This window comes from Schistocerca gregaria, chromosome 1 (genome assembly GCF_023897955.1).
Source record: "Schistocerca gregaria isolate iqSchGreg1 chromosome 1, iqSchGreg1.2, whole genome shotgun sequence".
Lineage (NCBI taxonomy): Eukaryota > Metazoa > Arthropoda > Insecta > Orthoptera > Acrididae > Schistocerca > Schistocerca gregaria.
In genome coordinates, this window is record NC_064920.1 from 1,201,673,540 (window position 1) to 1,201,687,274 (window position 13,735).

At 43.7% G+C, this 13,735-nt stretch overlaps 1 protein-coding gene across 1 annotated transcript in view; it reads left to right on the forward strand.

Annotated features, from left to right (window-relative positions):
- The window catches only part of LOC126317480 (chondroitin sulfate N-acetylgalactosaminyltransferase 2-like), a 139,114-nt gene that overhangs the window by 48,401 nt on the left and 76,978 nt on the right, over positions 1–13,735 (forward strand). The window lies entirely within an intron of this gene.

A 13,735-nucleotide genomic window follows, 5' to 3' on the forward strand; every position in this document is an offset into this window, starting at 1 on the left:
GCGCTATTTTGTCATTACTTCACTGCTCGCCTGTGCAGACACATGGTGTTCCGACTGCTTTGACACACTTATCATTCAATTTAACAAAAACTATTTGGCCCAAAAATTTGATTTTTACACATCTTCTTGACTAATACCTTCCCCCCATAAATGACTTAATTTTGTTTCAATGTTCAACGCAGTTTTGTGCAGCATTAAATGTAGTAAACCACTGTACGAAGTTTGGGTTGAAGGGTTAATGCGGCCGTGGTGGCTTTACTTCATGAACTGCGCCCCTCCCCCCCCCCCCCCCTAAACGTAAGTTTGCGAACTGTACTATACTATGGCGCTGCTTCTCCTGACGTGTGCGCTCGTGTGCAACTGGCAACGCAGCAACCTCCTGCGTGTGGGCGGGCATGCGCGATCCGCCAAGATAAAAGAATTGAACCGTAGCAGTTATTCCTCGACAGGTGACGCTGCTTTTGCCTGGACTGGTTTATATCAATGGCACGTCGGTGCAATAATGTTCTGTCTGGTCAGTGTATAGCAATTAAAAGACACTTATTTTGAAACCCTCATTATTAAGTATTAAGAAGCGCCCCGAGATCGGGATTCAGAATGAACAACTACTGGACGTAAATTCTTACTAAAACTTTGTCTTCTGCCTTTCGACTGGGCTGGTCGTGGGGGAAGCCTCGTCAGAGAGGTCCACCGCATAAGCGTCTAGGGAAGTGATTCCAGTAGTGGTGTCCCGTTGCCTTCCACTGATAATGATGAAATGATAATGAGGACAACACAACATCCAGTCCCTGAGCGGAGAAAATCTCCGACCCAACCGAGAATCTAAACCGGGCCTCTTGGCGTGACAGACCGCCGTGGTGACCACTCAGCTATCGGGGCGGCCTGACATAAATTTTAGCAGTTGTTTTTTAAGAATATCTTATGCACAACAAGAAAGTTTACATTTCTTCAAAACAAAGCTTTAAATTAATATATACGGCATCTACTAATGGTATTGCAATAACGATTCAGTTGTGAATTTACTTTTACCGATAACCGTGCAGTAACAAAACAGTTTACAAATGATCACTGCCGTGAATTTAAAAGCTGATTATTCCAACTTCAAACGCTGTAAAATCTAAACCAGTAAAAGACAATTTAAAAACAACACGCAACAGCAAAGCCCTGCTTTTGAATGCAGTCAGAACATCGACTAATAAACAGAACATACGAGAAAAGATATTAACGTAAACCTAATGAAGATCACTTCAGTTCGGCGCAGGACGAGAACTCTCAAACTAATGGCAGGGAACACAGTTTATTTTATAGACTTGCAGATGCTCACCCTTGTAGTTACGCAGTGAAGTTTGCCTTTATCTAACCTGACACAATAACTTTCCACCAGACAAAACACCTTTCATCGTGAAGCCAATTAAAAGCGCATAGCATCCACAGCACACCATATTTTGCCACTCGCACAGTGATACCATCCAGTGAGGTTACAACGGCCAACTAAAATCGATGCAACGCGAAGATTACTTCCACACGGGGCGGCGTATCCAAAAATAAGCCCGTAATAGAAGGGTGAGTGGCGCTTCACATCGAAAAAAGGACGTTTCCACTGATATACGTTCCAGACATCACGCTGCCAACACAGCCGTTGTTACATACGCAGTGCTCGAGTTCGAATGCTCTCTGTCACAGCCACCAGGGCACACATCCGCGTCGGGTCGTCTAGAGCCGCCCACAAAGCAATAATCGAACGGCGCACAGCCAGCCACTCGGTCTCCTAATCGCGATATTCGCTTGCCCGTCCAGAACTGCAATCTGCCCGCAAGGTCTTGTTTTCTTCATTCTTGCTAGCAGCCATAAACGCCCATCAATTAGCAGCGAACAGTGCATCACGCGAGGGAAGCAAAACAACACCTGGAATCGACTCTCGCCCTTCCATGCTAAAATCCTTCACAGGGAGCTTAATCTGATCGACATGGAGTGCGTTCGCTTTTTTGGTTAGGTGTGCTATATCCACAAACTGAGATGAGAAATCTTTTGTACTATCTTGCGTGGGGCTCAAATAGAGGAAGTGTCTTCTGGACAATGCCCTTGAAACCTTCCCATCTCCTCTACATCAGTTTTCTTGTTACGCAACCTTCCCTTTTACAATAACCTATGAGACCTTCCCTTAGGATTTCTATCTCTTGCTTAATAATAACAAATGAAATTTTCCCTTTGAAATTAATTCTCTTTCTCAGTCTTCGCATACAAATTTAATTGCTGCTTATTAAAAGTGATTTTCTGATTATTTCGACGAAACATAGAATGTGTCGTCGTCGTGGCCCTCAGTCGTTATCTGCAATAACCCAAAACTGTTCCTCACCTTTTTTACTGCTACATCGAACTGCGACATGAATATACTTACTCTGCTTTACTATACTCTATTAGCTGCTGGTGGGCTGTCATACTGAATGGTTGTATTTATTATCAAAGCTGACGTCATTCTTTAATAGCAAGGCTGACGTTATTCTTTAATCAATTTTACTGACGTTACGTAATTCATAGTTACACTTTTTATTGACAACAATAAAATTTTTGCAAAGTTTTACGTTGATGGATTCCGGGATGGATTATAATCAGTAATGCAACATTTCTGGCAAAAATTGGTTATATTCTGAAAATGTTTCTTCAAATATTTACTGCTAGTAATGAAATGATTTTACAAACGTTCAGATGGGACCTAGTTTTTACAATAATCTTACAACTAGCATTGCACCTTCAATAGTCTTGAGTTTCTCAAAAAAATAATTCAATAATATTAGTTCCTCTTATGATAATAGTTAGCTGATGTCTCTGTACATCCGTTTATAGTCTCTTGTAAACCATAGCTAGTGGCTGGCAGGCACACCGCTCCTCTCAACCTCTCGCTTCAGACCTGCTACCGACTCGCTTCACATCTCGCTTACTACTGACTTCCTACGAACGCTAAAGTGCGGTCTCTCCTGCCAACAATGCTTTCTGGTGCAGACAATCCCTGCTACCATTACAAAATGTATCAATACGCCGTCTTTCCCGCCCTTTTCTTAAAATGTATCCATACGCTGTCTCTCCCACCCTTTTTAAAATTATATCAATGTGCGGTCTCTCTTGCCAACAATACTTTGGTGCAGACATTCCCTGCTACCACAATTTCAACTTGACAAATATAAATTATTCCTACTTAATCCTATTAATAAAAGATAAACATCTTTCATAAATTGTGGTTTGACAATAGACAATAGAAATATACGCGTCTTACAGCCTGATCGGCTTGATTTTGAGCCCAGAAATTACGCACATAAACCAAATTCCCAACACAGATATTATACTTCTTATTTTACCGCCTGGCCTGTGTCTCATGCGCAGGAGCAATATTTTGATTGCTATGTTGCACTTGGCCTTAATATCCGAAGGATCAACTCTCTCCGGAAGCAAGTGCAGAAGTTTGAATGGGGTGAGTTCATCGAATGGCCCAACACCAACAGGGTAGGTGTAGTTCTATGTACTTGATGAAGTGCAGTGTTAGAGTCTAACCCCAAAAACCGTACCGACCTGTCCCAGCACGAATGGCACTTAGCGAGATATATAATCAACTCTATCTTCAAATTACTGTTAATCTGCTTGGCGAAGGATGGCTGCAGATAGTAGGGGATGGTCGTCACGTGCTTGATGGCATAGTTGAAGCAAAACCCTTAAATGGTGCTGCAAGAAAAGCGGCCTTATTATCTGAGACAATGATCTTGGGAGGGACAAAACTGGAAAAGATACTAGTGAAATGGTGAATCTTGGCCACCATCATAACCGATCTGCTCGAAATAAGCCACAGAAACCATCTGAATTCGTCAACGTCCGCAAAAATCTACTGATAACTCTCCTCGGTGCATAAGAACGGCCCGAAGTAGCAGATGAAACGTTGTTCAACTCATAGTGTGGATGGTAAAGCAACCACTAACAAACATTCTTCGTTGCAGGGTTACAATTATCATTTATTTACCCATGACGCATTTCACCTGATTCACGCATCTTGAGATTCGTTGAGTACTATTAGTGTAGCCCGAATATAAGCAAGTACATATCCAATATGTTGACATGCTGACAGATCTATCTAGGCCAGATCTTGTTTCGTATTCATTGGACAACGTCACATCACACAACAAAGACACCGCGCAGTGTTTCCGAAAATTCACGAGGGAAGTTATTTGCTGCGATGTGTTATATGATCGGTATCCCATGTGCCTAACGCCATCTAATATCAGCCCACCTGTATATGCCTGAATCAGGCGAAACAGGTCACTAAATAAATAATAATCCCAACCATACAATCAAGAATGTTTCTTCGTACTCGCTAAAGATTTTATCCACTGGGCTGTCCTTATGGAAGGAACAAAACAGATCTTGCGAGTATTCGTGTCAGGTTTCGCCCTCTTGCACAACTCACATTGTGCCACTAACCTTTTAACACCTCTCACTGTAAATTAAAAGTAGACATTCGCACCGCACAGCACGCAATACATGCAATACGCTTGGTTTTGCGTAGTCTAGAAAGCACCCAACTGAGCGCTTGGTTGTCCCTCTCCAGACAGAAAGGCTTGTGGAAGCGAAACGTTTCTACATCTACATCTACATCTACATCCATACCCCGCAAGCCACCTGACGGTGTGTGGCGGAGGGTACCCTGAGTACCTCTATCGGTTCTCCTTTCTATTCCAGTCTCGTATTGTACGTGGAAAGAAGGATTGTCGGTATGCTTCTGTGTGGGCTCTAATCTCTCTGATTTTATCCTCATGGTCTCTTCGCGAGATATACGTAGGAGGGAGCAATATACTGCTTGACTCTTCGGTGAAGGTATGTTCTCGAAACTTTAACAAAAGCCCGTACCGAGCTACTGAGCGTCTCTCCTGCAGAGTCTTCCACTGGAGTTTATCTATCATCTCCGTAACGCTTTCGCAATTACTAAATGATCCTGTTACGAAGCGCGCTGCTCTCCGTTGGATCTTCTCTATCTCTTCTATCAACCCTACCTGGTGCGGATCCCACACTGCTGAGCAGTATTCAAGCATTGGGCGAACAAGCGTACTGTAACCTACTTCCTTTGTTGTCGGATTGCATTTCCTTAAGATTCTTCCAATGAATCTCAGTCTGGCATCTGCTTTACCGACGATCAACTTTATATGATCATTCCATTTTAAATCACTCCTAATGAATACTCCCAGATAATTTATGGAATTAACTGCTTCCAGTTGCTGACCTGCTATTTTGTAGCTAAATTATAAGGGACCTATCTTTCTATGTATTCGCATCACATTACACTTGTCTACATTGAGATTCAATTGCCATTCCGTGCACCATGCATCAATTCGCTGCAGATCCTCCTGCATTTCAGTACAATTTTCCATTGTTGCAACCTCTCGATACACCACAGCATCATCTGCAAAAAGCCTCAGTGAACTTCCGATGTCATCCACCAGGTCATTTATGTATATTGTGAATAGCAACGGTCCTATGACACTCCCATGCGGCACACCTGAAATCACTCTTACTTCGGAAGACTTCTCTCCATTGAGAATGACATGCTGCGTTCTCTTATCTAGCACATTCTGCTCATAAACTGTTTAAAGCCTCCGACAAACACCTTTCTTGCCCTGAAGAAGGACCGCAGCTACATCCAAATGAGAGGCACCGCTTTGTACAATCAAGTCCTGATGAAATCAGGGATTACCAGAACCAGAAAGCTTGCTAGAACCTTCTTCAATATACCGAAGGCCGCCTGCTTGGTTAGTGTCCAACAAAACAACTTGTTCTTTTCGCGGAGCAGATTAGCGGAGCCAAATAGTTAGACAAAATTGGGAATAGTTTCGAAAAAATTGACTATCCCTCTAAAACGGCCAACCCCTTTCTTGTCTCTTGGAGGTTAAAAATAAAAAATGGACTTAGTCCAAGACGGGTCACTGGCCACTTCAGCACTCGACGGAACGGGAATCTGGCTGTGGACAAGATTCACTTTCGATGGCTTGACGATAAGTCCCGCCTCCTTAAGACTATCACAACCTGGCACGAAAGATCCAGCTGCTGCTCAAGGATTTGACTATGTATCACTGTGTCATCTAAGTAATTGTACACACAGCTCAACTTGAGTGCCCCCATCACCGAATCTAGCAACTTTGATAACACTGCCGCTCCCGCAGCCAGATCAAAGGGTACTCCGCTGAACTCATAAAAGTTATAACTGGCGCAGAAGGTGTTAAAACTTGGTTCCCTCGGCTAACGGGATGTATGCCTCTTCTGTATCAATGACGCTTAAGAACTCTTTGCCAGAGAAGCAAGAAAAGCAGTGATGTAAATTGCTCACGGGAACCAAATCAAGTACAACTTTATAATTTAGAGTCCTGCGATCAACAATCGGTGGATACCCAGCTCACTTAGCCTTAGTGACCAAAAAATAGGCAACGCATAAATCGACACCGAGGCACTTATCCTGCAACAGATGAATTACAATACACCGCAGCTCCCTTATTTTCCTTCATCTTAGGAGGTGACAGTCTATATGGGTCTGCCTCGCAAGCACCAAATCAGTCAACTGCATGTGATACTGAATGCGATCAGTAACCCACAATCTGTCTGTGAGCACTTCAGGGAACTGTTGCAAAACTTTTAGCACATGCTCCGTCTCAGGAGGATTTAAGAGACCATCTCGCTACTAACTGCATAAGCTCCCCAATGAGATACATGAAGGCAGAAGGGGAATTTAATACTCTCTTTAAACTTAAAGAAACAATGTCTATCCACTAATACACTCCTGGGAATTGAAATAAGAACACCGTGAATTCATTGTCTCAGGAAGGGGAAACTTTATTGACACAGGGGTCAGATACATCACATGATCACACTGACAGAACAACAGGCACATAGACACAGGCAACAGAGCATGCACAATGTCGGCACTAGTACAGTGTATATCCACCTTTCGCAGCAATGCAGACTGCTATTCTCCCATGGAGACGATCGTAAAGATGCTGGATGTAGTCCTGTGGAACGGCTTGCCATGCCATTTCCACCTGGCGCCTCAGTTAGACCAGCGTTCGTGCTGGACGTGCAGACCGCGTGAGACGACGCTTCATCCAGTCCCAAACATGCTCAATGGGAGACAGATCCGGAGATCTTGTTGGCCGGGATACATGCGGACGTGCATTGTCCTGTTGGAACAGCAAGTTCCCTTGCCGGTCTAGGAATGGTAGAACGATGGGTTCGATGACGGTTTGGATGTACCGTGCACTATTCAGTGTCCCCTCGACGATCACCAGCGGTGTACGGCCAGTGTAGGAGATCGCTCCCAACACCATGATGCCGGGTGTTGGCCCTGTGTGCCTCGGTCGTATGCAGTCCTGATTGTGGCGCTCACCTGCACGGCGCCAAACACGCATACGACCATCATTGGCACCAAGGCAGAAGCGACTCTCATCGCTGAAGACGACACGTCTCCATTCGTCCCTCCATTCACGCCTGTCGCGACACCACTGGAGGCGGGCTGCACGATGTTGGGGCGTGAGCGGAAGACGGCCTAACGGTGTGCGGGACCGTAGCCCAGCTTCATGGAGACAGTTGCGAATGGTCCTCGCCGATACCCCAGGAGCAACAGTGTCCCTAATTTGCTGGGAAGTGGCGGTGCGGTCCCCTACGGCACTGCGTAGGATCCTACGGTCTTGGCGTGCATCCGTGCGTCGCTGCTGTCCGGTCCCAGGTCGACGGGCACGTGAACCTTCCGCCGACCACTGGCGACAACATCGATGTACTGTGGAGACCTCACGCCCCACGTGTTGAGCAATTCGACGGTACGTCCACCCGGCCTCCCGCATGCCCACTATACGCCCTCGCTCAAAGTCCGTCAACTGCACATACGGTTCACGTCCACGCTGTCGCGGCATGCTACCAGTGTTAAAGACTGCGGTGGAGCTCCATATGCCACGGCAAACTGGCTGACACTGACGGCGGCGGTGCACAAATGCTGCGCAGCTAGCGCCATTCGACGGCCAACACGGCGGTTCCTGGTGTGTCCGCTGTGCCGTGCGTGTGATCATTGCTTGTACAGCCCTCTCGCAGTGTCCGGAGCAAGTATGGTGGGTCTGACACACCGGTGTCAATGTGTTCTTTTTTCCATTTCCAGGAGTGTAATACAGTGGATCATAACCAAAACAATTACATCCCAAAATCACAGGGGTAGTAAGCTCCTTAACAATCAGGAAACGAAATGGCCAATAGAAATTGCCTATTTTAAGTTTCAAGTGATATGGACCAAGAATAGACAAAACATTGCCATTAGCGGCCATATGTTTGTTACTGTCGTGTGTCATCATGCTAAACCCTTTAATACCCTACTAGCGGTGATAGTATTTGCTATCTAGCAAGGACACCTAGCACCTTGAAAGAAGTAGAGCATACAGTGGTTTAGTATTCAAACTAACTAAAATAAAAGGCAATAAATTAGGCTTAATATCTTGTTTGTTATGAACACGATGTGGTGGTCCGCGGCTAGGACTGTTACATGCCATTGAGCCTTCGCTTAATTGTTTTCCTCGCGTCTGCCCACATTCACCGACCAGATGACCTGGCTGATGACACCGGAAACACACTATCTCCTGCCGGTTCCTCTGACCTATCTGAGAGGGCCCCTGAACTTCACTCGACGCCAGTTGCCTAGCTGCCATAGAAACTTCACGTTCACTATCCACAAATTCAATAATTATTACTGTGGAAATAACAGCAGACAACTCTGGAATGCAATTCAGCCTACCGCAAAGCACTAACAACTGCGGTTTGTGGTAGCATCTCTTCTAAAATGACATGTACCACATCGCCCTTCAGCAAATTCAGAGCAATACAGGAAATGCGAATGTGTAAGGTAGAATTGATCTTGTACGTAATTCATGAGTGGTGCCAAAGATGCATCATTAATCATTACAAAGATCTATAGAGAAGTATCTGGTGTGTAGTGCTGTCTAACAACCCTACCACAACAAAGGTCAAAGTTTAATGATTGTGGTGTTGCTCACGCTGCTAAATACTGCATTTTCGGGCAACAACAGTCATATTATGTGGCAGGTGTCATTAGAGCACAGTTAATAAAGTCATTTCATGTAATAATCAAAAAACTAGGCACTCATCTTTTTGTGTTTCCCACGCTGGTCTTGTCGTAAGATCATGGCTCAATCGTTGAAAATCTAGGTGGTTATGATTCCAAGCTCGGATGCAAAGAGGCCTAGGTTTTATCGTGCTGTATTCAAAAGTTTTGTAGATGCGCTTCACAAACCATTCTTGAAGCTTACACTTCTACTGGACAATGGTGATGTAAAAAAATAATCAGCACTCCGAAATTAAGTTGCGTTTATTGCAGTATCACGTGACACACAAACATTACTTCACAATACAAAACACACTTGAAAGCATCTTCCTCACATTTTATAAGACCCGTGGTCTGGAGGTAGCGTCTTTGATTCATAATCAAAACGTCTTCGGTCCCGGGTTCGATCCCCGCCACTGCCTAAATTTGGATAAATTATCAGCATTGGCGGCCGAAGACTTCCGGCATAAGAAGTCAGCCTCATTCTGCCAACGGCCTTGTCAAAGAGGGCGGAGGAGCGGATAGAGGTTCAGGGCACTCTCTTGTCCTAGGGGTGGGAAATTGCCCCTAAAGGCGGAAGAATCAGCAATGATCAACGACATGAGGATGCTGAAGGCAATGGAAACCACTGCATTAAAGACACGTAACGTGTATCCACAGGACATGTGCCCTGTAGTTGAAGAAGTGTCATGATGATCTCTCCATTGGCAAAAGATTGCTGAATAGACCCCCATTCGGATTTCCGGGAGGGGACTGCCAAGGGGGAGGTTACCATGAGAAAAAGATTGAATAATCAACGAAAGGATAACGTTCTACGAGTCGGGGCGTGGAATGTCAAAAGCTTGAACATGGTAGGGAAACTAGAAAATCTGAAAAGGGAAATGCAAAGGCTCAATCTAGATATAGTAGGGGTCAGTGAAGTGAAGTGGAAGGAAGACAAGGATTTCTGGTCAGATGACTATCGGGTAATATCAACAGCAGCAGAAAATGGTATAACAGGTGTAGGATTGGTTATGAATAGGAAGGTAGGGCAGAGGGTATGTTACTGTGAACAGTTCAGTGACCGGGTTGTTCTAATCAGAATCGACAGTAGATCAACACCGACAACGATAGTTCAGGTATACATGCCGACATCGCAAGCTGAAGATGAAAAGATAGAGAAAGTGTATGAGGATATTGAAAGGGTAATGCAGTATGTAAAGGGGGACGAAAATCTAATAGTCATGGGCGACTGGAATGCAGTTGTAGGGGAAGGAGTAGAAGAAAAGGTTACAGGAGAATATGGGCTTGGGACAAGGAATGAAAGAGGAGAAAGACTAATTGAGTCCTGTAACACGTTTCAGCTAGTAATAGCGAATACCCTGTTCAAGAATCACAAGAGGAGGAGGTATACTTGGAAAAGGCCGGGAGATACGGGAAGATTTCAATTAGATTACATAATGGTCAGACAGAGATTCCGAAATCAGATACTGGATTGTAAGGCGTACCCAGGAGCAGATATAGACTCAGATCACAACATAGTAGTGATGAAGAGTAGGCTGAAGTTCAAGACATTAGTCAGGAAGAATCAATAGGCTAAGAAGTGGGATATGGAAGTTCCAAGGAATAACGAAATACGTTTGAAGTTCTCTAACTCTATAGATACACCAATAAGGAATAGCGCAGTAAGCAGTACAGTTGAAGAGGAATGGACATCTCTAAAAAGGGCCATCACAGAAGTTGGGAAGGAAAACATAGGTACAAAGAAGGTAGCTGCGAAGAAACCATGGGTAACAGAAGAAATACTTCAGTTGATTGATGAAAGGAGGAAGTACAAACATGTTCCGGGAAAATCAGGAATACAGAAATACAAGTCGCTGAGGAATGAAATAAATAGGAAGTGCAGGGAAGCTAAGACGAAATGGCTGCAGGAAAAATGTGAAGACATCGAAAAAGATATGATTGTCGGAAGGACAGACTCAGCATACAGGAAAGTCAAAACAACCTTTGGTGACATTAAAAGCAACGGTGGTAACATTAAGAGTACAACGGGAATTCCACTGTTACATGCAGAGGAGAGAGCAGATAGGTGGAAAGAATACATTGAAAGCCTCTATGAGGGTGAAGATTTGTCTGATGTGATAGAAGAAGAAACAGGAGTGGATTTAGAAGAGATAGGGGATCCAGTATTAGAATCGGAATTCAAAAGAGCTTTGGAGAACTTACGGTCAAATAAGGCAGAAGGGATAGATAACATTCCATCAGAATTTCTAAAATCATTAGGGGATGTGGCAACAAAACGACTATTCACGTTGGTGTGTAGAATATATGAGTCTGGCGACATACCATCTGATTTTCGGAAAAGCATCATCCACACAATTCCGAAGACGGCAAGAGCTGACAAGTGCGAGAATTATCGCACAATCAGCTTAACAGCTCATGCATCGAAGCTGCTTACAAGAATAATACACAGAAGAATGGAAAAGAAAATTGAGAATGCGCTAGGTGACGATCATTTTGGCTTTAGGAAAAGTAAATGCACGAGAGAGGCAATTCTGACGTTACGGCTAATAATGGAAGCAAGGCTAAAGAAAAATCAAGACACGTTCATAGGATATGTCGACCTGGAAAAAGCGTTCGACAATATAAAATGGTGCAAGCTCTTCAAGATTCTGAAAAAAGTAGGGCTAAGCTATAGGGAGAGACGGGTCATATACAATATGTACAACAACCAAGAGGGAATAATAAGAGTGAACGATCAAGAACGAAGTGTTCGTATTAAGAAGGGTGTAAGACAAGGCTGTAGCCTTTCGCCCCTACTCTTCAATCTGTACACCGAGGAAGCAATGATGGAAATAAAAGAAAGGTTCAGGAGTGGAATTAAAATACAAGGATATCAATGATACGATTCGCTGATGACATTGCTATCCTGAGTGAAAGTGAAGAAGAATTAAATGATGTGCTGAACAGAATGAACAGTCTAATGAGTACACAGTATGGTGTGAGAGTAAATCGGAGAAAGGCGAAGGTAATGAGAAGTAGTAGAAATGAGAACAGCGAGAAACTTAACATCAGGATTGATGGTCACGAAGTCAATGAAGTTAAGGAATTCTGCTACCTAGGCAGTAAAATAACTAATGACGGACGGAGCAAAGAAGACTTCAAAAGCAGACTCGCTATGGCAAAAAAGACATTTCTGGCCAAGGGAAGTCTACTAGTATCAAATACCGGCCTTAATTTGAGGAAGAAATTTTTGAGGATGTATGTCTGGAATACAGCGTTGTATGGTAGTGAAACATGGACTGTGGGAAAACCGGAACAGAAGAGAATCGAAGCATTTGAGATGTGGTGCTATAGACGAATGTTGAAAATTAGGTGGACTGATAAGGTAAGGAATGAGGAGGTTCTACGCAGAATCGGAGAGGAAAGGAATATGTGGAAAACACTGATAAGGAGAAGGGACAGGATGATAGGACATCTGCTAAGACATGAGGGAATGACTTCCATGGTACTAGAGGGAGCTGTAGAGGGCAAAAACTGTAGAGGAAGATAGAGATTGCAATACGTCAAGCAAATAATTGAGGACGTAGGTTGCAAGTGCTACTCTGAGATGAAGAGGTTAGCACAGGAAAGGAATTCGTGGCGGGCCGCGTCAAACCAGTCAGTAGACTGATGACCATAAAAAAAAAAAAACAATATGAATCTTTCCAACATGACGTCCAAGACTTGACTTTTTCAACGTCCGACTCTCTAACAAGTTAACTAACTAACTATCGCTTACGCACCCAAAAATCAGAGTTACAAGTACGTCAAAGATCATAGTGACAAAAGAAACAATACACATAAGAATAATATCATTGCAATATAAACAAATCGATGTATCACAAATGAAATCAAATCTGAATGTTGTCTCAGAAATATGTTAACTACTTCAGAGAAACACAGTAGAATATAGCTGGTATCGAGAGGTTCAGGTGAGGTGCCGTAATGGTTACGTAATTCAAGTACCATTGCAGCTGCAAGATGTGAAACGTCCCCTTAGAATAATTATACATGACTGTGCTTAAACTGACACATAATATTTTTTTAGCGCAACGCAATCTGACTTTCAGTAATCTCTACAAAAGAATGGCCCTGACTAACATTAACCTATACCTTTCACATATCACTTACCTCACCAAAAATCTTCGTTACTCGAACTACTGCAATACAGCGAGCGCCACTACTGCCAGGTAAATAAAAGATTCAAACTACGGAGGCCGATGGGCATAGTTAGCAAATAAAAGATTTTGATAGAGAACAAACAATGTATTTACCTTACTAGTGTTCAAAAGTCATTATATATATAGCACTTCATGACATCCAGTCTTACAAATTTCAAAACTCCGCCATTTCTCTCCCCACATCCACCACTGCTGGCGGCTCACCTCCAACTGCGCAACGCTACACGCTGTTAACAGCCAACTGCCCAACACTACAATGGCAGACAACAATGCAAACTAGCCACAGACTGCACGCAGCACAACCAGTGATTTTCACACAAAGGGATACGTGGCGCTACCAATAAGAAAACCTAAACAGCCTACTTACAGATGTAGGTGCAGAAAAAAATAACACTTTTTTTTTGGA